Source organism: Myotis myotis, unplaced genomic scaffold (genome assembly GCF_014108235.1).
Source record: "Myotis myotis isolate mMyoMyo1 unplaced genomic scaffold, mMyoMyo1.p scaffold_m19_p_5, whole genome shotgun sequence".
In the NCBI taxonomy this organism is placed as follows: domain Eukaryota; kingdom Metazoa; phylum Chordata; class Mammalia; order Chiroptera; family Vespertilionidae; genus Myotis; species Myotis myotis.
The window spans coordinates 39,720,233-39,745,020 of NW_023416357.1; the positions used below are offsets into that span (position 1 = coordinate 39,720,233).

At 41.4% G+C, this 24,788-nt stretch overlaps 1 long non-coding RNA gene and 1 pseudogene across 1 annotated transcript in view; one reads left to right on the forward strand and one right to left on the reverse strand.

Annotated features, from left to right (window-relative positions):
• The window catches only part of LOC118655782, a 91,015-nt gene that overhangs the window by 44,488 nt on the left and 21,739 nt on the right, over nucleotides 1-24,788 (reverse strand). The gene's annotated exons all lie outside the window — the stretch shown is intronic.
• LOC118657260 lies at nucleotides 20,390-20,569 on the forward strand (annotated as a pseudogene).

Genomic DNA, 24,788 nt, shown 5'->3' on the forward strand with positions numbered 1-24,788 from the left:
TGTACTCATCTTGATTTGTCTGAGTGCACAAGTCCAGGATAACAGTTACAAGTGCCCCTTCCTCGACCCTATCCAATTCCCTCAAGACTTGGTTTGAAAGGAACCCAAAGATATGTACCTATTGATCAGCTTTTTTTTTTTTTTATGGTTGTTCTTGGCATTTCTGTGACCATTAAAATTTGTTTAAAGATTAAAGGGCTGATCACAGTCATAAAGATTAAAATCACTTAGTGCCAGTTTTTCACCATCTCTCTTGTCCTCCAGAACACCATGGGGGACGGGGTGCAGACTAGCTTTTAGTGACCTACTTTCTGCCCGCTGTCTTAAGTTTTTGCTCTTGCTTTTTCTTTTCCTTTTTCTTTCGTTTTTTTTTTTTTATTTTTGACATTGGGTATGGAAAGAACCTGTCAGTATTTTCAGCAATCATCTCCCTTCACCACCCTAGTGCTTCATACACTATTACCCAAATATTCCTCTAGAGCCCCAGCAGCGGGGGGTAGAGTGCCCTCTCAGCAGTCACCATTTGCTAACTCCATGAATCCTCTCTGCTTCGTGAGGATTTGAAGTCCTGCTGGGAGGAACACTGGTATTCCCTGTGCCTTGGTGCTGATAAGATACAGACTCTTGCCAGTACATCGTTCTCACCGCCCACAGCCCTCTGCAGGAGAAGCACTCCCGTGCATCAAAAGCAGCTTTACTGATAGGTTTACACACACACACACACACACACACACACACACACACACACTTCATTTCTTTCATTCAGCCTGAGAAGTTTTCACAAGCTTTGTCCAAATCTAACTTTAATAAAAACCCTCCAGGTGGTCTCCTGGGGGCTTAATTACATTCCTAGTATCTAGCATAGTACCTGACATAATAAGGGCTCATTAAGTATCTATGTCTTTATCTACCTATGTGTATGTTTAAATAACACACCAGGACAATTAAGAGGCATCCAGCAGAAAAAATGCCATTTGTAAAAAAAAAAAAAAATTGAAAAGAGAACATTCCTTTAGGAGAACTGGTGCACTGAATGAATAGAGTTAATGTCTTCTTCTTCCCCCACAGGTTGATTTTCTGGAGAACTTCAAGTCTGGGGCTAATTCACTAGTAAGAATATTACAAAAGCTATAAAGATACAATAGGTTGTGAAAAGGGTGTAAGAAAGAGACATTCTCTGACAGTTCTGTGTGGTAATTTGACCAAGGGGCACCAACAGCCATTACTGCTATAATAAGATGGGCATCGTCCTCTGACAGTCCGTTATTATAACAATTGATGAATTCTCTGTCTCCTCAACTGCTTAGAAAACAGGACTATGTTGGGTTGTTTTGCATCCCCAGTGCCTGGCCCAATTCTCCTGCATGGTAGGCATTCGATGATCGTTTGGATTGCTGTATCCTGGGAAATAACCATGTAACGTGGGTCAACATTTTTGGAGGCCTAAACACTTACTTGTACAGGGTGGTCTTTTCATACACAGGCTAAAAGGACTCTGTAATTCCAGGACTAAATTAAAAACCAGCTAGAATCCCATGGGGCTCAGAGGCCTTAGGCAATGACAGAGGGGCTTAGGAGTGGGGAGGTTCAAATTTCCTGCCTTGAGTGGAGACACACTCTGAGGACAGAACTTACCTCCAGAGCTCCTTGCTGGATCAGGCTAAAGCTATTGTCTGAGGGACTTTCTGGAAATCACACCCTTCCTGTCTGCCTCTTCTCCATTATGCTTCTCTCACTCCCACACCAGGTTCTCCTGGGAACACTCCCTTAATAAATCAGTAACTCATGGGGCGAAGCAAGTTAGGATAGAAGGATGGATTCAAGTTAGGCGCCCCATGCACACGCTGTCCCATTCCCCAGCTCCCTCTTCCCCTTTCCCTCATCAGTGAACACCAGTCCTGCTAACCGCTCTCTACCAGATCTCCCAAGACCCACCCAGTTTCCATTTCTACTCATTCCCCCCTAAACCCACCACTTGCTGCTTCCTACATACATATCGCCACCCTTGAACTTTGACTTCTCCTGCTGCCCGTAATATTCTTTCCTGCCACCATCAAACCTCTGTGGCTCATTTGATGGACCCAGCCACTCAGATGGGCTGAGCATTTACCCGATTCTGTCTCTAGAGCAACATGGGAGAATCCACTGTACCTCGTGGATGGCACACCTGCCCACATGAGCAGACATCAGACAAATAGGGCACCTGTTAAGGAGAGGCAGATTCTAAACAGGGGAAAGGTAAAAATAGGAAAGAAAAGGTACAAATGGAGAGGCTAATGTTATAGAAGGAGAATGTGTAATGAGGCCATTTCAACTCTTACTGAGAGAAGCATCTCCACTCAGACAGATTCTAAATTACAAAATGACTTTCTTTGTCTGCCCCCATCCTCTTTCTCTACAAGGAACCTCTCCTATTGAGTCCATGCTATGGTGAAGGCAACACCATGGCTGCCTTTTAGTCACCTGAACTTGGATAATAATAATTTCACCTAATCGGTATAAGTCCTGATCTCCAGAAAGATGGTGGCCCCACTACACTGGCTTAAAAGGTTACTTGATTAATTCAGCTTTGTAGGTCACTGCAAAGTCAACAAGAATAGAAACAGGCTAGAGGATCCATTCTTTCTGGGGTCACCTGATACAGTCATGCAGATCTTTCCTAATCCTCTCAGTCTGTTTTGGTTCCAAAGTTAGAAAGCCAAGTGGTGTTGGAATCTATGTTTCTTTCTGAACAGTGTTCAATGTTCATCATTTAGAACTTCCTTCACTTTATATTTCTAATGGTAATATTTACAGGGAAGTGCAGCCAGTTGGCCTTTTGGTCAATTTCCCATCCCTGCCATGTCAATTTTTAGAGAGTATGACCCCCTCTACCCCCCATTACACACACACACACCTCTGACTAGATAGCAGGTCCCAGGACTCTGGCTCGAGGCTGTGTTGATTAAATCAGAAGTGAGCACCCAAATCAAGACAGGCTTAGACCAGGAAACAGGACTTGGAAATACCGGGGGATTCAGGGGGTCTCAGGAGTCTAGTCCAGTGGTCGGCAAACTCATTAGTCAACAGAGCCAAATATCAACAGTACAACTGAAATTTCTTTTGAGAGCCAAATTTTTTAAACTTAAACTATATAGGTAGGTACATTGTTATTAACTTAATTAGGGTACTCCTAAGGCTTAGGAAGAGCCACACTCAAGGGGCCAAAGAGTCGCATGTGGCTCGCGAGCCGCAGTTTGACGACCATGGGTCTAGCCAATCTCTGTTGGGTACTTGAACTAAGAAATGATATAAAGCTGAGGCGGGGGCAACCATGCTAGTTCAAAAGAAAATGAAAGGGAACATGCTAGTGAGAGAGATGGGCAACAGTCATGCAGAGAGAGAAAGCGACGGGCAAGTACGCAGCCCCAATAAGACAAAGCAATTAGCCAGCTATACCGGTACCTCCAGATGCCTGGCTAAAATACCTGACCTTGGGTTCCATGACATATTCCAGATTTTTCTAACAAATTCCCCTCTTTGTTTAAGTGAATTTGAATAGATTGAATTCCAGAAAGGAAGTTGGGGGGGAATCCCTGTCTAAGATAGGAACAGGAAGGTATGGGACCTTGGTTTTAGTTTGTTTAAATACCACCACAGAGACAGGGGACTATTCAATTAACCAGTGATTTCTGACTTCTCAGCATTATACTATTCTCCTTTCTGTGTTGATCAGGACAAAGTGCATCTACATTTAAAATAGATAATGTAGCCCCTTGTCATTCTGGGAAATATTTTTGAATTAGATAATAGAATTCCTGATTTTCCAGAGAATTCAACAGGGTCATCTAGACTTTCAAATTATCATATCTAGTAACTGTTACTGAATTATGAATTGATAAATTCATACCGTCTCATAAAACATTGCAGATGAGAGAAGGCGTGGAGAAATAGGCTCATATCCCTTCTAAGTCGGGATCAATTTCAGAAGAAACTCAGTAGTGCCAAGAATAACGGATTGTTCTCCCTGTGATGAAATGCACTTTCCAGCAATAGTGAGCCCTTCCCACCAGTACTGGGTTACGATGTCAACATGACTGGGTTATTCTCGTGCCAACATGAGGATTGGCCTCGTTACTCAAGTGCCAACATGAGAGCTCAGTCCTCAGTTTCTCTTCCAGGAGTGAGAGCATGACCACCCTGATGAACACGATAGCTCCTGCTGCCAAACACCCTCCGCAGGAGGCTGCTAACCAGTGCCACCTGCGCCGAGCTGCAGGGCTTTCTCCTCTGAATTTGGATGTAGCGTTTTACACGTACATTTGAATTGTTCGCCAGCCTTTGGCAATTTCCAAGTTTCCCACAGATTAATGAAAAATCCAGCTGTTTCCAACTCTTTGGAACAGAGCAATATGTGATAAAATGAAGATAGAGGAAACCTTTATCCAATTTCTCCAGCAGTCAGAGAGATTTGGAACACATTGGGAAGAAAAATTGCAAGCTCAGTTGTTCAAAGATTTTTCAAAAGGAGAAGAAAGAAAGCTTTGTATTAAATTTCTGAGAATGCCTTTTATTTACCAAACAGAGAGGGCTAAAAAGCTATTCTTTGATTAATCAGGTATGAGCTCATGCTGCCTTCCTAATTCAGCCTGGAAGTAATTTTAGTGAAAGGTGAGCAGCGATGGCTAACACAAAGGGCAGGGCGTTGGGACAGTTTAACAATGATATGAGAACAGGTCTCAGGGCAGCTGCTAAATGAAGCTGCTTTGTCAGCCAAAGCTCCTCCAACTATCCTTGCTGAAGGGCCATTCTTTTTGTTTGTTTGCTAATTTAAAATCTTTCACAGAATCTTTTCAACAAGTAGTGCTCAATTGGATCCCCATAGGCAAAAAGAGAGAGAGAGAGAGAGAGAGAGAGAGAGAGAGAGAGAGAGAGAGAGAGAGAGAGAGAGAGAAAGAGAGAGAGAGAGAGAAAGAGAGAGAGAGAGAGTTCCACACTTCCCACCCTTCACAAAAATTAACTCAAAATGAATTATAGACCTAAATGCAAAATCTACAACTAAACAATTTCTAGAAGATTCACTATGACACCAAAAGCATGACGCATAAAGAAAAAATTGACAAATTGAAACATATCAAAATTAAGAACTTCTCTGCTCTTCAAAAGACACTGAACTATCAAGAGAATAAAAAGGCAAAACCGTCTGAGAGAAAATGTTTGCAAAGCACATATCTGATAAAGGACTTGTATCCAGAATACATAAAGAACTTTCATAACTCACTAAGAGGAAAACAAATCTATTTTTTTTTAATTTGGCAGAGGATTTGAACAGACACTTTACCAACGAAGATATAAACATGGCAAATAAAAAGATATTCAACATCATTAGTCAATACAAATTAAAACCATGAGATCCTAAGACAAAGGCTGGAATTTGAAAAACTGACAATACCTAGTGCTTGCAGGGATATGGGGCCACTGGAACTCTGACACCTTGCTGATTGGGCTGTAAGATGGCACAGCCCCCTTGACAAACAGGTTTGCAGTTTTTTATAAACTTAAACATGAACTTTTCATATGACCCAGCAATCCCCTCCTAGGTATTTACTCAAGTGGAATAAAAACCTGTGTACATGCAAAAATCTATGCACAAATGTTTATAGTGGCCTTATTTGAAATTGCCAAAAACTAGAAACAACCTGAATATATCTTAACTGGAGAACAGATAAATTGTGGGATATCCATGGAATACTACTCCGCAATAAAAAGAAACAAACTGGTAATATGCACAACATGGATGAATCTCAAATGCATTATGCCAAGTAAGAGAAGCCAGACTCAACGGCTACATAAGGTATACAAATATTGAATCATTATATTGTACACCAGAAAATAATATAACGTTACATTATCAATTGTGGCTCAACTTTTTAAAAATAAATAAATTTTAATAAAATAATTTTTAAAGGCTGCATAATGGATAACTCCATCTATGTGCTATTTTTGCAAAGGCAAACTATACGAAGAAAATAACAAACCAATGGTTGCCAGGGGCTGGAAATGGTGGGAGAGATTGATTGACTACAAAGGGGCAGGAGGAAATGTTAGGGGTGATAGAACTTTCTATAACTTCACTGTGGTTTGGCTACAAAACTGAACATAAGTGCCAAAACTCACACTAAAAGGGGTGACTTTTATTGTGTATAGATTTTACCTTAATTGTTAAAATGGGAAACAATCCTTCACAGACTGATACTATTGCAAAATAAATAAAATTAATTTCTAGGGGAAAAAATGATACAATAAAGGCCTACATAATAAAAGTCCAAATTTTTTATCATTAGATTCAATAAACATAAAAATTTTTTGTCAAAAGTTGGTAGGAAGGAGGCAGGCAGGCACAGATGGGACACAGACCTGTGCCCACAAGCGTGTAAATGTCCTCAGAAGAGCCGGGGAAGCCAAGGAGGCACAGAGGGAGGGCTGGTGGGGAATGGGAGAGAAGTTGAAGGAGGATGGTGAGACAAAAGGGGGAGTGGCCGTGAGAACGGGGAGATTCTTGGCAGAAGAGGTCATCTGAGTCATTTTAATGACCCAGGTGAAGGCTGGCCGGACTACTCAGTTGCACAAGCACACTCAGGCCATGAGGAGATGCCTTCAGACATCATCCTTTTGTAAGATTAACAAGGCTGTTCAAATAGTAACTATCAGTCACATATGCCTATTAAAATGCCTTGTTCATTAAAATTAAATTAAATTAAATTAAATTCAGTCTCAAAAAATATCACTTTCCCATTGTACTAGCCACATTCTGAATGCTCAGTAGCTACATGCAGTGAGTGGCTACATGATGAACAGCGTAGTAGAATTCCATCATCACAGAAAGTTCTGTTGGCCAGTGCTACTCCAGAGAGCTGTGCTAGTCCTCCCATCACAGAACTTCTTATGCATGTCTCTGTGAACACAGTCCATGAGAAAACATGTAGCTATACGCCCAACCAATTTCCCCAGCCAAGGCCTTTCTTGCCCAGTGCAGATCGGTGGGGACCTGGCCCTCTTGTGCCCGCTCTTTCCTCACAGAGGCAGAGGAACTGCTTGCTTTCCGTAGACTAAGGGTGCCATTGACATTTGGCTCCCTTCAAACTATAAACATCTAACAAGATCCAGATGCACAAGTAGTGGATTTAAAGTGCTGTCAATATGGACACTAGGGCCTGAAATGAAACACTTGGCATTTGATTTAACTAAAATGTTCAACTCACATTTTATTGGTTGAATAAAATGTGAACAGCAAATTTTTAGGTTGGAGCCTTCACAAATGTGTATGTGTTTGTATGAATGTATGCATAATGTTTTTCAAGACAGAGTCAAAAACTGGTCTTCCAAATAAAGCTTCAGTGATAATGATCATTTCTAATGGGCCCAAAATGTTATATTCGTGATAAAATGTGTTGTCACACAAAATCCTTTCCTGAGTTGAGTGATAAAATAGAATTGCTGATAAACCACCACCATGTCTGAGAAGAGTGAAGCCACGGACAGCAGAAGAGATTGGAATTGTCAGAAAATAGGAACCTTCCCAAAGATGTGACATCATCTCCCAGTGTTTTCCTCAGGAAGGGCTGGCGGAAACGTGCCAAGACGCAAATGACTGACTTAATGAAAAGTGAAACATGGCAAGCTTTGGAGCTGAGGAGGGGGGTTAGAAAGCAATAATGGTTATATTAAATGTTTGACTCAAGATAAGCTCGACAGTTTAAAACACACACACACACACACACACACAAAACTTGCTTTTCCCAATCAACAAGATCATACAATACACTTTCACTCTCTGACACCAATTTTATCTCTTCCCTTCCTGTTTAAAATGTAAACATGGGAAAGTGGAGACTTACTTTTCCCTATTCCTCCCACTAACTACAAACAACAACAGAGCCTAGACATTTTATAGAACAAATGTGGGAGACTCTGAAAGGTGGAGATAAAACAAAACTGTCAGGGAGCTCAAGACCCCAGGAATAAAATGGTGGGAATTTCCTGGGTTGTCTTTTTACCTCATGTGTCTCAGACTGGGAGCTGAAAGAGCTGCTGAAAACGCCAGCGAATGTAGGCCGACAACAGTAACAACAAAGGCCTGCTCTCTTTGGCCAAAGGACCAGGAAAGCAAGACAAAACTTTTAGACAATGAAAGTTTAATTGCCTTAAACCAATCAACACCATGGAAAGTAGTATGGCTCAACCTCAAACCTGTGCTAATGGGAGCCTGGACTTTCACCCTCTGGAGGGTGTAATGTGGCGCCAAACCCTCACTCCCAGACAGAGAGACCATGTGGAAAGCCTGGACTTCCACCCCGACCCAGCAGTAAGTAGTGAGGCGTCTCTCCCTCCCCTGCTGGAGTTGTGGCAGGGGAGACTAGTAGACAGCCAGGATGTTCATCGTTACCCTTGGCACTAGCAGTGCTGTCCATGGGGACCATGTGGGGAGCAGTAACAAGGCATTCCTGCTAGCCCTCCCAGCCAGGGAGGTATCAGCAAAGGCCTGGTGGGGTGTCAGCGCCCCCACACAGTACAGGGAACGTGCTGGAGTGCCAACAGAGGCATGTGGAGACATGGGATTCTACCTGCTGATAATGAGGTGCTTCCTCACCTCTCCTTGATAGAGGGGTGACAGAGGAAGCTGGCTGAAACAGAAGGTTTAAATAAGATTTAGAACATTACAACACAATACCCAAAATGTCCACGTTTTAATCAAAAATATTCAAAATACCAAGAACCAGGAAGATCTCAAACTGAATGAAAAAAGACAATCAACAGAGACCAGTACTAAGTGACAAAGGTGTTTGAACTATCTGACAAGATTTGGGCAGCTATCATAAAGTACTTCGGCAAGCAATTATGAACATGCCTGAAAAAAGAAGAGTAGAAAGTCTCAGCAAAGAAATAGAAAGACTCATTAAAGAAATTTTTTAAAAAATTAAGAAAAACCAAATGAAAATTTTAGAGTCCTGGATGTCCTTCAAATTTTGTTATATCCACAATGTGGAATATTACTTAGCAATAAAAAGGAGTATGTTTTTGATACATGCAGCAACCTGGATGAATATCCAGAGAATAATGCTGAATGAAAAAAGACAATCCCAAAAAGTTACATACACTAGAATTCCATGTATATAACATTCTGGAAATGAGAATGCAGACAGATCAGTAGTTGCCAAGAGTTAAGGACGGGGTGAGAATGAGAGGGACGTGGATGTGGCTATAAAAGGGCAAGTTGAGGGATCCTTGCGGGGATACAAATGTTCCATATCTTTAAACTAGACTACTATCTTATACTATATGCAAAAATTAATTCCAAATAAATTAAGACCTGAGAACATAAAACTCATAGAAGAAAACATGGGTGATAAGTTCTTTGACATCAGTCTTGGCAATGGTTTTTTGGATCTGACTATAAGCAAAATAAGCCAGTCAGAGAAAGGTAAGTATCACTTGATCTCACTCATATATGGGATCTAATGAACAAAATAAACTGATGAAGAAAATAGATCCAGAGGCATAAAAACATGGAACAGACTATTGAATCTCAGAGGGAAGACGGGGAAGGGTGGGTGGGTGGGAAGAGAGCAACTGGGGAGCTTGTCTACATGTATGCATATAATGGACACAGACAATAGGGTGGTGAAGGCCTGGGGTGGGAAGTGGGGGTGGATCAGAATAGGTCATTGAGGGGAAAACAAGGACATGTGCAATACTTTCAACAATAAAGATTTAAAAAAATTAAAAAAATAGAAGCAAAGGCGAAAATAAACAAGCAGGACTACACCAAACTAAAAAGCTTCTGCACAGTAAAGGAAACAATCAACAAAATAAAAAGGCAACCGACTGAATGAAAGAAAATATTTGTAAATGATATATCTTATAAGGGGTTAATATCCAAAATATATAATGAACTAATACAGCTCAACAGCAAAAAAAAAAATCTAATTTTAAAATGGTCAGAGGATCTGAATAGACATTTTTCCAAAGAAGATATACAGATGGCCAACAGGTATGTGAAAAGATGTTCAACATCACTAATCATCAGGGAAATTCAAATCAAAACCACAATGACATACCACCCAAATATGTTAGAATGGTAATTATCAAAAACAAGAAATAATAAGTGCTGGTGAAGATGTGGAGAAAACGGAATGCTTGTATACTGTTAGTAAAAATGTAAATTGGTGTAGCCACTATGGAAAACAATATGGAGGTTCCTCCAAAAAATTAGAAATAATACTGCCATATGATTCAGCAATTCCACTTCTGGATATTTATGCAAAGAAAATTAAATTACTAATTCAAAAAGATATATCCACCCCCATATTCATTGCAGCATGTTTACAATAGTTAAGATATGAAAACAACTTACGTGTCCATCAATAAATGAATCAAGAAGGTATTATATATACACATGTGTATATATATATATACACATACACACAAAAAAATACATACCTGGTAATACTATCCAATCATTAAAAAGAATGAAATCTTGCCATTTGCAACCATATCATGAACTTTGAGGGTATTTGCTAAGTAAAATAAGTCAGACAAATATCATATGATCTCACTTATATATGGAATCTAAAAAAATATATATATAAACAAAAAATCAAGCTCATAGATACAGAGAACAGACTGGTGGTTGCCAGAAGTGGAGTGTCAGGGGTGGGTGCAATAAAGTAAATACGTCATGGGGATGTCATGTACAGCATGGCGACTATATTTAATAATATCATATTGCATATTTGAAAGTTCCTAAGAGAGTAAATCTTAGATGTTCTCGTCAGAAGGGAAAAATTTTGTAACTATGTATAGCTACAAATGTTAATTAGAATTATTGTGGTGATCATTTCACAATGTATACAAATAATGTACACCTGAAACTAATATAATGTTACATGCCAATTATACCTCAATTTTTTAAAAATGTTGTATAGGTTGATGGTATTAATGCCAATTTCCTAGTTTTGATGTTGTACCTTGGTGTTGCAAGCTGTAACCATTAGGGGAAACTGGGTAAGGAGTACATGGGATATCTCTATGTTATTTCTTACAACTGCATATAAATGTATAATTATCTGAAAAGAAAAAAGGTTAATTTTTAAAAGCAGAAACAGCACAGCTTCTAAGATAGACAATTTCATTAATTATGATCAAATATCTAGTGATTTAGGATTCATTTCCCACCCTCCAATCTAATACTCATTAAAGTACAATACCCACTGATATGAAATTGCTTTACTGACAATTGAGTACAAAATTCATTCTCCATCCAAGGAAACACAGCTCTGTTTTGCAGACAAAGGACAGAAGGAGACCTAAGAATAATGAACTGCACTTCTTTTCTGGGCACCCAATAATACTTATAATTCCTTAGGCACAAAAAGATTTATTAAGTAATGCATTAATTCAAAAGCATTTATTATATGTCCTACCATTTGCCTAGGTTTATATTTGCTTCATTTAATATTTCAACTCTTTAATAACAAGACAGTTTGACTGGACAATCACTAACTCTCCCCTCCTCCCACCCTCAGCTCTAACATTTATAACTCCAGATCCCACTCCCACAGTCATCTTAGAACAAACTGTTATTAATAGAATAGTACCTTGTGACCAGAGAAAAATAACACCATTATTTTGTCATTAGCAGGTAATGTCTGTCCCTTTAAATCAATATTACTGAGGTGGTTAGTGCTGCACAAAGCCTGAGTAACACAGATGGGTTACTGGGCAATGAGAAGGTCAGAATTGTTTGGAAATTACCATTCCTCTTTTTACTCATTTCCTACTGCCCAGAACCAATCTGTGTGTCGTTCTTGGAAGAAAAAAAAAAAATGATGGGCCACGGAAATTGTTTTTCCATGGCTCTGGCAACTGTACGCAAGACCTTAGAGGTGGAAAATTGTGTTTTCTAAAAGGGCATGGGCTTTCTCAAAAAATGCACTTGGGGATTTTAGCAGAACAACTGCCTCCAAGTCAACTGCAATGAAGACAGTGAGAACTTGGTGAAGGCCTGTGGGATGGGGCTGGGTGGAGGGGGCAAAGTGGGGGAAATGGGAGACATCTGTAATACTGTCAACAATTTTTTTTATTTAAAAAAAAACAGTGAGAACTCACTTTGTGTTGTTCAAACCCTATCATAAGCATCACAACTTTGGAATTGGGATCCTATCCTAACCATACTCGAATCCAAATTTCTTTGTGGGTGAGAAGAGATGAAATTCGCTGTTACATCTTATAACAAGAAATGTTTATAAACTATCTTCAAAGACTCCTTACAAGATATAACAGCCCTTACTCAACACAACATTTGGATGAATTAAGTGTAAATAAATATTAAAATGGCTATTAAATTTCCATTCAAATGCATACACATGGATTTAATACTAATAATTAAAAAAGAAAAGATGGCAAAACACATGCAGAGCTTAGCCAAACACAAAACGCTTGAAAAATAAGTCAGATTCTCTGAAAACATAGAGCACTACTAGGCATGCTCATCCCTGGTGACAAGAAACTGAGAAATTGAAACTCAGTCCATTTAAATAAACTCTCTGCTCTCACCCGATGCTACAGTTCATTCCTGCCAAGGGGCCCGGTGGGCTGGCCCCTTAGTGCCAAGAACAAAGCATGGGTCTCCACATGCCTCCCATTCTGTCAGGGCCCCGTGTTCAGATGCTACCAGGGCAGAATTTTATCTCCTCCACCTCCAACCAGGGGACATGTTCAAGCAGAAGTCTCACTTGCTTTTAATCCTTATCTTCTTACCACTAGTTCTTGAAGGGCATTTCAACCCCACCCCCCGCCCCTTTGAGATTGAAATGACTCATCAAGCCTAGAACTTTAGGCTTGTACCTATCCTGACCTGGAGTCCCTTCAGTGACAAAACTGAATATAATGATGTGATAAGACCGAAGCCCCAGCACTGCTATCCAATCAACAGGCCAGGGCAGACAAGGACGGGGGCTGCAGACCTGCCACGCACAGCGTCAGGCGAACATGTAGAGGACAGGCACGCGTGTAGTTGGCCCTACCGACCCTTAACCCCACTCGCTTCTCACAGGGTCAGCACAACTGCAGATACTCGATATTTGTAGAGAGCTCCACAAGTTATAAAAGATTTGTCTCCACATTATGTCTTCAAATCTTCACAATAACCCTCACATGAAGTATGGCCACTCTCAGATGAGGCCATACCAGTAACTCAGAGAAAAAACCTGCTCAGGTCAGTGGGTAGTGAGGCGCTCAGGACTTGAGTCCAGGGATTCCCGGCGCACGGTTAGTGCCCTGTCCACCATCCGCCGCTGAGGCAGAGCGGAGCCATTCAGAAAAACCCAGAGCTGCTAGGTCACCCTCACGCATGCCCAATGCCTTACACACAGAACTTACATCAGCTTTGGAAGACCTCATGCTCTCCTGAGCTCTGCTGCTCAGATTCAAACAGCTAAGCCAGCATCTCCCCACCATCATGACTTCTTTAGTGTTTTAATTCTTAAACTATATGGACCTCAGTGTTTTTATGTGAAAAACAGAATATTCTGAACATTTAAGTCTATTTTCCACTGTAGAAGATCCCAAATACCCCCATAGATATCAAAGCCATCTCTGACAAAATATCTGCCGAGATGTTTTAAAGAATCATGTTACCCGATTAACTGACACTTTTTTGTGTTCTTTTTAAAGATGAGCAAAAAGAAGTAACTATATGAAGTTTTAGAGAATTCATATAGTATTCTCTTTCACTAGTAAGAAGATATTATCTCATCCTTGAATTCAAACCTGGGCCAATAAATTACATTGAGATGCCCCTATTCATCCACTGCATCTCATATTTCATGATCATTAGAATCCAAGACTATAACTCATTAAAGCAAAGTTTTTTGTTTCATATTAACTGATAAAATAGTTCCCTACAAGTCATTTGAATGTGGAACACTCTAACCTAATCTTTGTCAAAAAGCCAAACCAGCTGATTTAGTGGGTATCAAAAACAGGTTTATTTGTATAATTTATAAAAGTATTTTAATTGCCCATCACTCTTGCATACTTTGGAAATAGCTTATTGAAACTAGAAAGCCAAATATTGAAAAACAACCAGACCTATAGTTACTGTAAATCCTGGCCCAAATAAAAGCAGTCAGATCAGCAAAACTCAAGCGAAAACAAACTCAGGAGAAATTTTCAGCCCACTAATTTATTTTTATGACAGAGTAATAGATCCAGTAAACTGAAGAGAAGCAAACAGCATACTATGTCTTAATTTAAGAAAGGCTTTTTTATTTAGTCTCATACAGCAGAGATTAACTAATTAGAAAAATATTCAGAACACAAAACTACTTGGTAGGTTTTTTACCTATATAGCTAGCTGGAGGATTGGTGTATTAGAGCCAAGAAGTAGCTATGAATAGGCAACTCAGCAAAACAAAGAGCTTTTACATTGTAATCTGTGGCATGAGTATTTTGTGTGATAGCGCTCTCACTAGGTTTGAGAACGCCACTCCATTCAATAGAAAAACCCGTCCCTTGGACAGGGGTCCCCGGAGTGATGACACACACAGCCCTTCTGCCCTTGAGAGATTACCTGGACACTGGATTATAGGAGAGGAGCAGGAGGAAGAGGATGTGGGAGTGTTGGGGTCGGGAGGTTCGGGGGGGAGGGGGGGGGCAGGGTTGGGTAAAGGGAGGATAATGCCAGCAAGGAGAGTTACTGAGGAAGAAAAAAATGAGTAGGATGAAAAGGATCTTTGGGTCATAGTGAGGTATAAGTTGAAAACAAATCAATGTTATATACCTAGAAGGGACTCTGAAAGGCCCCTTGCATCAATCTTTGGTGCAATGAAAAATAAAATAAGGATACTATATATAGTGTTTTTTTTTAATAGAATGCAAAGGCTATCCTTTATTGTGAACTCTCTCTTCCTCTCTCTCTCTCTTCCTCTCATTTATGTGGTGGTCAGAGTGGGTGATGCGCTGATACTTTTTCAGGGCCCTTACTTACCAAAAAGAATTGTTAGTAATTCTGCCCGTCTTCAAAATCATTTTAGAAATTGTATTGGTCAGTAAAATCCGAAAGTCTAGAAGTCACTGGCCTAGCCCATCCTTTTGTCCTTTTCACTAAGTAAGTGGGTCTCAGCATCCAGGTCCATTGCATTTGGAAGTTCCCTGACAACTCAGACAAAAATTCAGCCTCAATATGCTGTGGCTGGTCCGGGGCTTGCTCAGTGCCATGCGGCCCACTTGCCTGATATTTTAACTGACTGGAAAAGGAAGGTGGCATGATGCAGGCGTATTCTGGGAATATCAGAAGACCGAGTTCTCACACAAAGTTGAGAAGGGAGGACGTTAACTCACATCCCTGTGTCAGACACCAACAAATTACAATAAGGAGAGGCCTGGCCCGCAGAGGACACAGCAGGAACTGATTAGTTAGGATTAAGGTTCTTGTTCCTAGACATGTGCGGTAAAATATTGCTTGGATCAATTTTATTTGGCTCCTTTGAGGAAGCCAAATTAACTTAAACCAATTGTTAGAAGAACTGCCAGTTGTGGATACTGGTCTAAAATGTCCACCCTGAAGGCTTCTTGGTGAAAACATTTAAGAGCCCCTTTGATAATTAAGAATTCCTCCAACAATTGAATTCATTTGGAATCACACCTTGGTCGGTCCTAAACTAATTATTATAGAAACTTCAAACAGGAAAGTCCTACTCAAGTTCTCCACCCTCTCCCCGCTCCCAACTTCCAGATCCTCAGTTCAAACCAGACGATGAAGAAAGCGCTAAGCAGCGGTTGGGGCCTCACTCAGGTAGTGCCTTCCAAGGAGTTTAGACCTCTTAGCACCAAACTACTGTATTCTCCCGGCACTGCAGGAGCAAAGAGCGTGCCCTCATGGGCAAAAGGACAAAAATAATCCTTGAACCCAAGCTGACCGAGTCACATTCAGGCAGAATCACCTGCTAGCCCTCTACACACACACACACACACACGTGTGTGTAGACACACGAATACGTGCTTTTCATTACATGATTTTTGTACCCTCATTTCCCTTAGAAAAGCCTCTGCCCCCGAAATACACACTGAGCTGCATGACACATGCATAGCTGTCAGTCACCCGCACGGACTCTGGTGGTCAGCAGGCGTGTGCAACACGTTGCTACACGAGATCACCCAGTGACAAGGTGCCATTAAGAAGCAAAGAGCACTGCCTGGAAACGGGGGCCCTGCCACTCAGCACTGCCACTCAGGAGCTGGGTGACCTCAAGCCAGTCATTTACCTCTCCAGGCCTCTGTTTTCTCGTCTATAAAAAGACGGAAGCGGGAGACTGGCGCTGGTCACTTCCCTCGCCGCCTTGCCGTTCAAGGTTCTGGGCTGCTACAAATGACTTAATAACCACCGGCAGCTAAACAGGGAACACGCACCCAGCCAGAGGGTTAGCAGAATCTGTGGCTGACCGTAGCCAAACTTAGACTTTAATGTGAGGTTCTTTTTACAGTGAGTTTTGGAACGCACTCAAAAACCAAAAGGAAATTGGATTCCAATCCCTAAGTCAGTCCAGCAATCGTTTTCCAAGGGCAAAAGACAAAACCTGCAGCCTGGAGAGAGCAGGGAAGGGCGCGGCTGCTGCGTGCCTGCAGTCAACTGCACAGGAGTCCCTGTCCCGGGCCCTGGCCACAGGCTCCGAGGGGCCAGTCCATTTCCCAGCACAGTCCCTGAGAGTGGCCCGGACCCGGCGCCCAGCTTCCCTCGGGGCACCGGAGGCTCCCTGCCATTCCAGTCTGGAGCTGCCACCCTCACCCCATGCTACAAATATCAAGTTGCCCCCCAGACCCAGTAAAACATCAGCATTTATCAGAATACTGCTGGGTCTTCAGAAACAGAGAGACGTGCTCACCAAAAGGAAGAAAGCCAGTCTTTGAACAATGTGGCACAGCTTCGGGGCCCGCCTGGGGTGAATGGGAATTAAAATAATCAAAACCACTGGTAATAGCGTGCTCCAGGAGCAGTTCTGAAATGCAGATTACCCACTCAGTAGTCAGCTCACTAATGGCATTAGATAATATGAAACACAAACAGCAGAAAAAACCATCTAAGCCAATTACCCTGATTATGCTTCTGACATCAAAAGATATGGCAGATGAAGCTAAATTTCCATATATTAATATTTAAGCCAGTATAGAATAGAAAGTAATGCACATAATGAAGACCCACTAGACATGAGTACACAGAGCTAAACTCTCTAATCAAGCAAAAAAAAAAAAACAATTTTCTAAATGATAATTAGCAGTAATCATGTTCTTTAAATGAAGGATATTATAAAGAACAAACTGCAGTATTTTTTAAAAATAAAAATTGTTAGAATTCCCTGTCCTAGCTACAGTGCATTAGATATAATCAACAGAGCAACAGCAGAGGAGCTCTCAGCAGATCTTATCAATAAATGGGCCAGCAGAGAAACAGTTATGTGTGTGACTGGTGTGACCCAAAGTAAGGCATTTACCAAAGAAAGACAAAGCTGACTAGGTAGCATGTTCTAAGCAAGAGAAAGAAAGGAGGGAAGAAGGAAGAGGGAATGTAACAGGAATAGGAAGATGAAACTGGAAATCTGCTCCCAGCCCTAGCTGGTTTGGCTCAGTGGATAGTGTCAGCATATGTACTGAGGGGTCCTGGGTTCAATACTGGCCAAGGGCATATGCCTGGGTTGTTGGCTCGATCCCCAGTGGGGGGTATTCAGGAAGCAGCCAATCAATGACTCTATCTCATTGTTGATGTTTCTGTCTCTCTCTCCCTCTACCTTCCTCTCAGGAATCAATAAAAATATATTTCAGAAAAAAAGAAATCTACTGCTGCTAAAATATTTCATTGAAACAATATACAACTCTGTCCAGGCCTTTAGCTGGCTCTTTGCTTTATTTCTCGATTTGCAAATGATCATTCACAGGGGGCAGGCAGAATTCTCGCCCAGAGAGCAGTGAAGAATGTGAGTGGCATTTGTCTTACTACCTGTGTTGGTATTATGAGTTGAGTAAATAGGGGGGGAAATGGCTAATTAAAGCAACAGCATAGATTCACAATGACACAGACACACACACACACACACACACACACACACACACACACACCATCCACAAAGTACTGACAACTCCTGGTACACATAGTATTTATAAGAACAAAGCAGGGTTCGCTCATAGGACAGTACCACTGAAGACAGCATGATTCCATTGTGCCCCTCACACGGACCTCATCTCTCCTCTCTGCTCTGCAATGGAATGCAGAGCTGAGAGGAATGATGTGCAGAAGACTGCCATTACCTGCAGAATGAACCACGCACAGAACACTGAAGCGACTTCCCTAACATCCCATGGCTGGTCCCTAGGACCACCTGGAAGGTGCTCAGAAACAATGTGTTTTAGTCATTGCCTCTAGGAGACACTTCACATGAGCTGCAATTTGAACCTTGCACAGGAACGAATGCCAGTCTGGGAAACCAGCTCTGGTGTGTGATGGATATTTGATTCCTGAGGTTCCAAAGAAATTTCTATCTGAATTATCACACCAGTGAAGTTCCCGTAATGTCAATTTGACAACAAAGCCAGGTTTTATTATGGTTTCACATTTAACCACCACCACTAACAACAAAAATAGTACCCGTTAAAAATAAAACCCATATTAAGTCAGTCTGAATTTTTAAAGCACAAATAAAAATTTCAGGCTAATTCATACAATGCCAAGTGCCCATGTATTTGCCTTCCAGTTGCCTCATAGGCCTGAGGCAGGAAATCTTGAGGAGAAAACTTTAGCATCAAAAATGCAGAGAAACGTGCTGGCCAGTGTGCCAAGTGGTTAGAGAATCAGCTCACTCACCAAAGGATCACGGGTTCAATTTCTCGTCAAGGGCCCAGGCCTGGGTTGCGGTTCACTCCATCCCCTTCCCCTCTGTCTGGGCATGTGTAGGAGGCAACCAGTTGATGTGTCTCTCTCACATCAATGTTTCTCTCTCTCTCTCTCTCTCCCCCTCTCCTTCCCTCCCTCCCACTCCTTAAAAACAATGGAAAAAATATCCTCAGGTAAGAATAAAAGAAAATTAAATTTTAAACAAATCCAGGGAAACCATGAGTGAATGCACTTAATACACACTTAAAAATGCTAAGGATTGCCAACCTGTGCAGCTCAGTGGTTAAGCATTGTCCTATAAATCAGAAGGTCATGGTTCGATTCCCTGTCAGGGCACATGCCTGCGTTGCAGGTTCTATCCCCAGGGTGGGGCGTGCAGGAGGCAGCCGATCAATGATTCTCTCCCATCAATGATGTTTCTATCTCTCTCTCCCTCTCCCTTCCTCTCTGAAATCAATAAAAATATATTTTTTAAAAAATGGTAAGGGTGGTAAATTTCATGTGAGGTGTATTTTACCACAATAAAAAAAAAAAAGGGAAAACCATTCCAGCAAAACTGAGGCTGAAAAAAGAAAAGATCAACAACAGGGGGGGGCGGGAAGGATAAAAGGTAAAGGGGTGACGAGAAGGATTTCACTCTTGGTGCTGGGCACGCAGTGCAATGTACAGGTGATGTATCCTAGAGTTGTACGCTTGACACCTATATAATCTCATTAACCAATGTCACCCCAGTACATTTAATTTTTAAATAAAAAAGCAACAGAGGTGAGAAGTAAATTGCTGCCTAGGGCGTGAAACAGTACTATCGCAGAGGTCCCCACGGGACCTAGGGTTCTAGCCTATTACTTTCTGCCTTTCTTTATTCACATAAGCAGCCCACATAGGCAGTGGTTGACTTCCCAGTAAAAGCTGCTTTTCAAACAATTACCTTGTGCTGACCGGAACTTCTGACCCAGGTAACTCAGACCTTGTACTGAGGGTGACCACCGTCAGACCCCAGAACTTCCCTTTGAAAGTTACTTCTCTTTACCAAATTGCCTTCCTCACTCTGGGATGTCCAGTTTTTTCTAGTCTGCTGTAGATGTTCTACCATCTGCCCCCAGCCTTGAGCAGAAAGATAAGGAGACGCATACTTCCCAGCGAGTTGCGTTACAGATTGGAGGGAGAAACAGGGCTGCGTTTTGATGAGCGGAGGATCTTCTGGATAACTCCTGCCTGAAAGTGGCACAAAGTAACAAGGTCACCGGGAGCTGGAACAAGAACCCCAACGGAGGCTTTGAAAAATAGCCTGTGTATCCTATTGAGATTTAACATTGTATTTAGAATATTTATTCTCAGCCCTAAATATGGAAGAGCATTTTGTTAAAAATTAAAAAACCTGGAAGACTAAAATGATAAATAAATAAGGTCCTCCTGTTGGACCTAAAATTGCTCAGACGAGCAATCTGCAAAGAAAAGGAAATTATAATCGCTTCTCGGCCTTTTGGCTAAGATCAAGTGTAGAAAAGGAAATTATAGCCCCTCGGTACTCACTGAGCACCTACTATACGATCAGCAATTTCTCAGTGCTGTGGGAAATAGGTGTAGGTAAATGACCAGGTCCCATAAGAAGTCTGCTTTCTTTGTAGAAAAGCAGACTAATCCCACAGCCTTTACTGATGCAAGATACTATGCCACGCCATACAGTTTAGCTCCTGTCCTTCAGTGCTGTAGGAGCTTGGTGATGGGAGTGTCTGCCACAGTACGCCCCTTCCTTAGTATTGGCCTGGCTGTGCAACATCGCTGAGGAAGGTGTACCTTCTATTTAAACCTTGAGAAAGAGCTGTGCTGATGGGGGGTAGGGGCGGGGCAGGGAGGATTGACATGTATCCACAGTGGCTCTGACTGAGTCTAAGTCTATTCCATGAAATCTGTGGCAGGTCATGTCTACTGAGAGCTTCCGATTGTGAAGGCATCCTTCCCACAGCCTCAGGCTGAGGAGGCAGCCACCCTTCAGGTTGCAACCTCACATACTAGTATCCCTCTCAGGGCCCTCTATTCAATAAACATTTAATGAGTCCTAACAGATATTGTGGACTCAGAGATTCAAGGTTTTAGTTCACAGTCTAGAAGGAAGATAGACAAGTCAACAGTTGCAGCACTCTGCGTAAACCACCCCAGGGGGAAGATGTGAATCCTGCCTGCAATAGTGCTAGGAAAAGTGGGAGGGTTTTCTAGGTATACATAAAATGGAAAAATCCCTAATGAGCAGATATGGCTTTAAATTTGTTTTATCTATGAATCATTTTAAACTAGAAAAAAATTATATAATAAACACCCACGCATCTACCACTCATATTTTATAGTCTGTTTGTCCACATACAATAATTTAAATATCTTTCCACCATAAAATGGTATAAACAAAATTAAAAGCAAGTGATAAATAGAAAGATCTATTTGCAAGCAATATAATAAAGGTTTAATAATTTCAATATGTGAAGAGTTGCTATAAATTACTAAGCAAAATAGTAACATCTAACATAAAGATACACATGTAGCCTGGCCGGCATGGCTCAGTGGTTGAACATTGACCCATGAACCAGGAGGTCACAGTTTGATACCCAGTCAGGGCACATGCCCGGGTTATGGGCTTAATCCTCAGTGGGGGACATGCAGGAGGCAGCCTATCAATGATTCTCTCTCATCATTGATGTTTCTACCTCTTTCTCCCTCTTCCTTCCACTCTGAAATCAATAAAAATATCTTTTAAATAAAGATACTCGTGCAATTAGACAAATTCTCAGGAAATTGGAACCATTAAAAACACATTAGAAAATGTTTATCCTTATTAACTAGTAATAACCACAAATATGCAAATTCAGATTGCAATGAGATACCACTATTAAGTACTGGTAAGAGTGTGGAGAGATGGCTGCTCTCATAAACGCCTAGTTAGGAAGGTACATTGGGTTATCTTTCAGAAAAGCAACTTTGAAATATATGTATAAAATATTTAAGTACATACACTTTGACCCAGTAATTCTATTTCTGGTAATCTTCTCAAATTAAAAGATCAGGTTTGGGAAGATTTATATACAAAAAAGTTTATTGTAACATTATGTATAATTGCAAAAACTGGAAACAATTTAAACACCCAAAAGAAAGGAATAGCTAAATGAAGTTCAGAATAGCAGTAAGGTGTGTGTGTGTGTGTGTGTGTGTGTGTGTGTGTGTGTCTGTGTGTGTCTGTGTGTGTGTGTTTGCATGCATGCCTGCTTAGGTTTGGGTGCTCACGATTTTTGATTCAATCAATATGTCAATTAACGGTCCATTAATACTACATTCTTAAAGAAAACTCCCCCTTTTTTCAGCTCCCTGGAGTGGGTTTATTATCCTTGTAACCACATGAATTGCCTCCCCCCAAAACACAGCCTCATTTTACAGATTTTAAAAGTGAGACCCCTCCAGGGTCAGACAGCTAATAAGCAGTGTCTATGATTCCAGAGGCCATGTTTCCACTCACAACCCTGCCTCCCAAGAATGTGGCTCCTGAAACAACCACCAAATGATAATGAAGCTTCTCATTTGTTAAATAATGAGCTTGACACAGAGAAAATTATATGCTTAATATTATCTAGCAGTGAATCACAAACTTTATTAATAATAATTCCTTACGAATGGGAAATCACAGCAATTTGCCTTTTAACATGGCATTAAAAAACAATGTAATAAAGTTTTATTTTAAGCGAACTGATTAAAAATGTCAAGAAAGGTAGTGTTTATGAATAAAGAAAAGTCGTGGGGAAATGAAAATCTGAAGGCTTTATTTATACATTGAAGAGAAGAAGAAGAAATAAGCAATTACAGAAAGTTCAAAGGGGATGATGGTAGATGGTTTGCCTGGCTATTTAATTAGAAAAATCTGCAGACGAGGACGCTTATTTTGAAGCTCTCCATGAATACAAATGAGCTCGTCACATCACAGCAATGTCAACCCAAGAGCAGAGTATTTTAGTATTTCCATGCTTTTCAGGGAGAGAGAGAACTGCTCTCTAAATACATGCCACTTATTAAGATTCAGATGCTGTACAGCCTCGGCTTTACAGGGAAAGTACGACAGGGTATCTGAGCACGAGCAGCAACCAACATAGCTGATATGTCAGAAGGTACACTGTCAACAACAAGCTCACTGTGGCAAAGAAAGGGGCCAGCTCACTGGCCCGGTTGAAGGAGTTTATAAAACCAGCATCGAAACCAGTAAGAGACGGTGAGAACAAACTAGAATATTTCATAGAAAAGCCAACAGCCCTGCCCACCTCAGCTTTTCTCTGAGTATACACCAATGAACATACAAGATTGGCACAATAGCTGATTTTGAGTAGCTCTTCCCAAGTTCTTAGTAAGTGATCTCTAAAAAATTAAAATAGAATATCACAGAGAAATATGTATTGGAAACACTAATATATGTCCTCTTATAGGGTCTCCTTGAGATAATAAAGTCTGATACCAAAGAAAAATAGTTAACTTTGTTTTATACTCAATTCTTATGGACTGAATTGTGTCCCTAACCCCCGGCTTGACTGTATTTGGAAACAGAGACTTTAAGGAGGTAGTTAAGGTTAAATGAGGTCATAAGGGTGAGGTCCTAATCCAATAGGATTGGTGTCCTTATCAGAAGAAGTGATACTAAGAGGACCCTCACAGAGGAAACATCATGTGAGGACATACAAGAAACACCTCTACAAACCAGGAGGATTGAGGCCTCACCAGAAACCATCGCTGCCAGCACTTTGATCTTGAACTGCCATCCTCCAGAACGGTGGGAAGATAAATTTCTGTCATTTGCATCACCCAGTCTGTGTATTCTCTTATGGCAGCCTGAGCAGACGAATAGGCCAATATTTCTAGAACTTCGCTGCACACAGAATATTCAGGTCCCAGAGCCCATGGTAACATCTCTGAAACCACTTGAGACTGTGTCCAGGATAATTCAAAGAGCTGAGTTATAGCTATCCGCCCCCCACACTTGATTGACAACACTTAACAACTGATTGTATTGTCCTCTCAATATTCACTGTATTTATTAAAAAGATAATTACTAGTAAGAAACATATCTATCAAAACTCTTTATAATGATGCTTTTTGTAACAATGCTTAAAAAATAATCTTCACTTATCTGAAAATCTCTATTATGCAGCACTGCTCATTAATAATAATATTTATTAGCACTACCTCTCAGCACTTACTTAGTCACTGTACTAAATGTCACAGGCATTAGCTCATGTGGTCTTTCCAACAGCCCCTAGTGACAGGTACACACTTGACAAAGGGAATTGGGAAAAAAGAGTATGTTGACCAAGGACACACAGCAGTTATGAGGCGTCAGAGTGGTGGTCCCCGGTGTGTGGGCACTGGGCTGCACAGTGCTCATCCTGGCCCTCCACTTCACTGCTAAACTCTCAGAGCCTCTGTTTCCTCGTGTAAAGATGGGCATAACACCTGCATTGCCTGTTATTGTGGGCTGTCCAGGCAGCCCCACTGCAGCACTAATGAATCTGTCCCTAGCTGCCAGGAGAATGGACAGCTGATGGCTTTGCCCAGGGTCACACCCTTCCTGGGGGCATCGGACACCCACTGACCACTGAGGGGCATAGGAAGATGTAAAAGCCCCCCTGAATCAAGATGGGACACCTCTGAAGGGCCTTCCCAGCCCCCAGCTCACTGCAGAGACTGCTGCTGCAGCCACATGGCAGCACCACCCTCCCTCTGCCTCTGCCCTCCCAGTCCTGCTGCCCACACCGCCCTTGACCCCAGGTGTTGACCTCAAAAGCATTCCCCCATAAACCTCCTGCACACACAGCTCCTTCCCAGAGTCGGACTCCTGGAG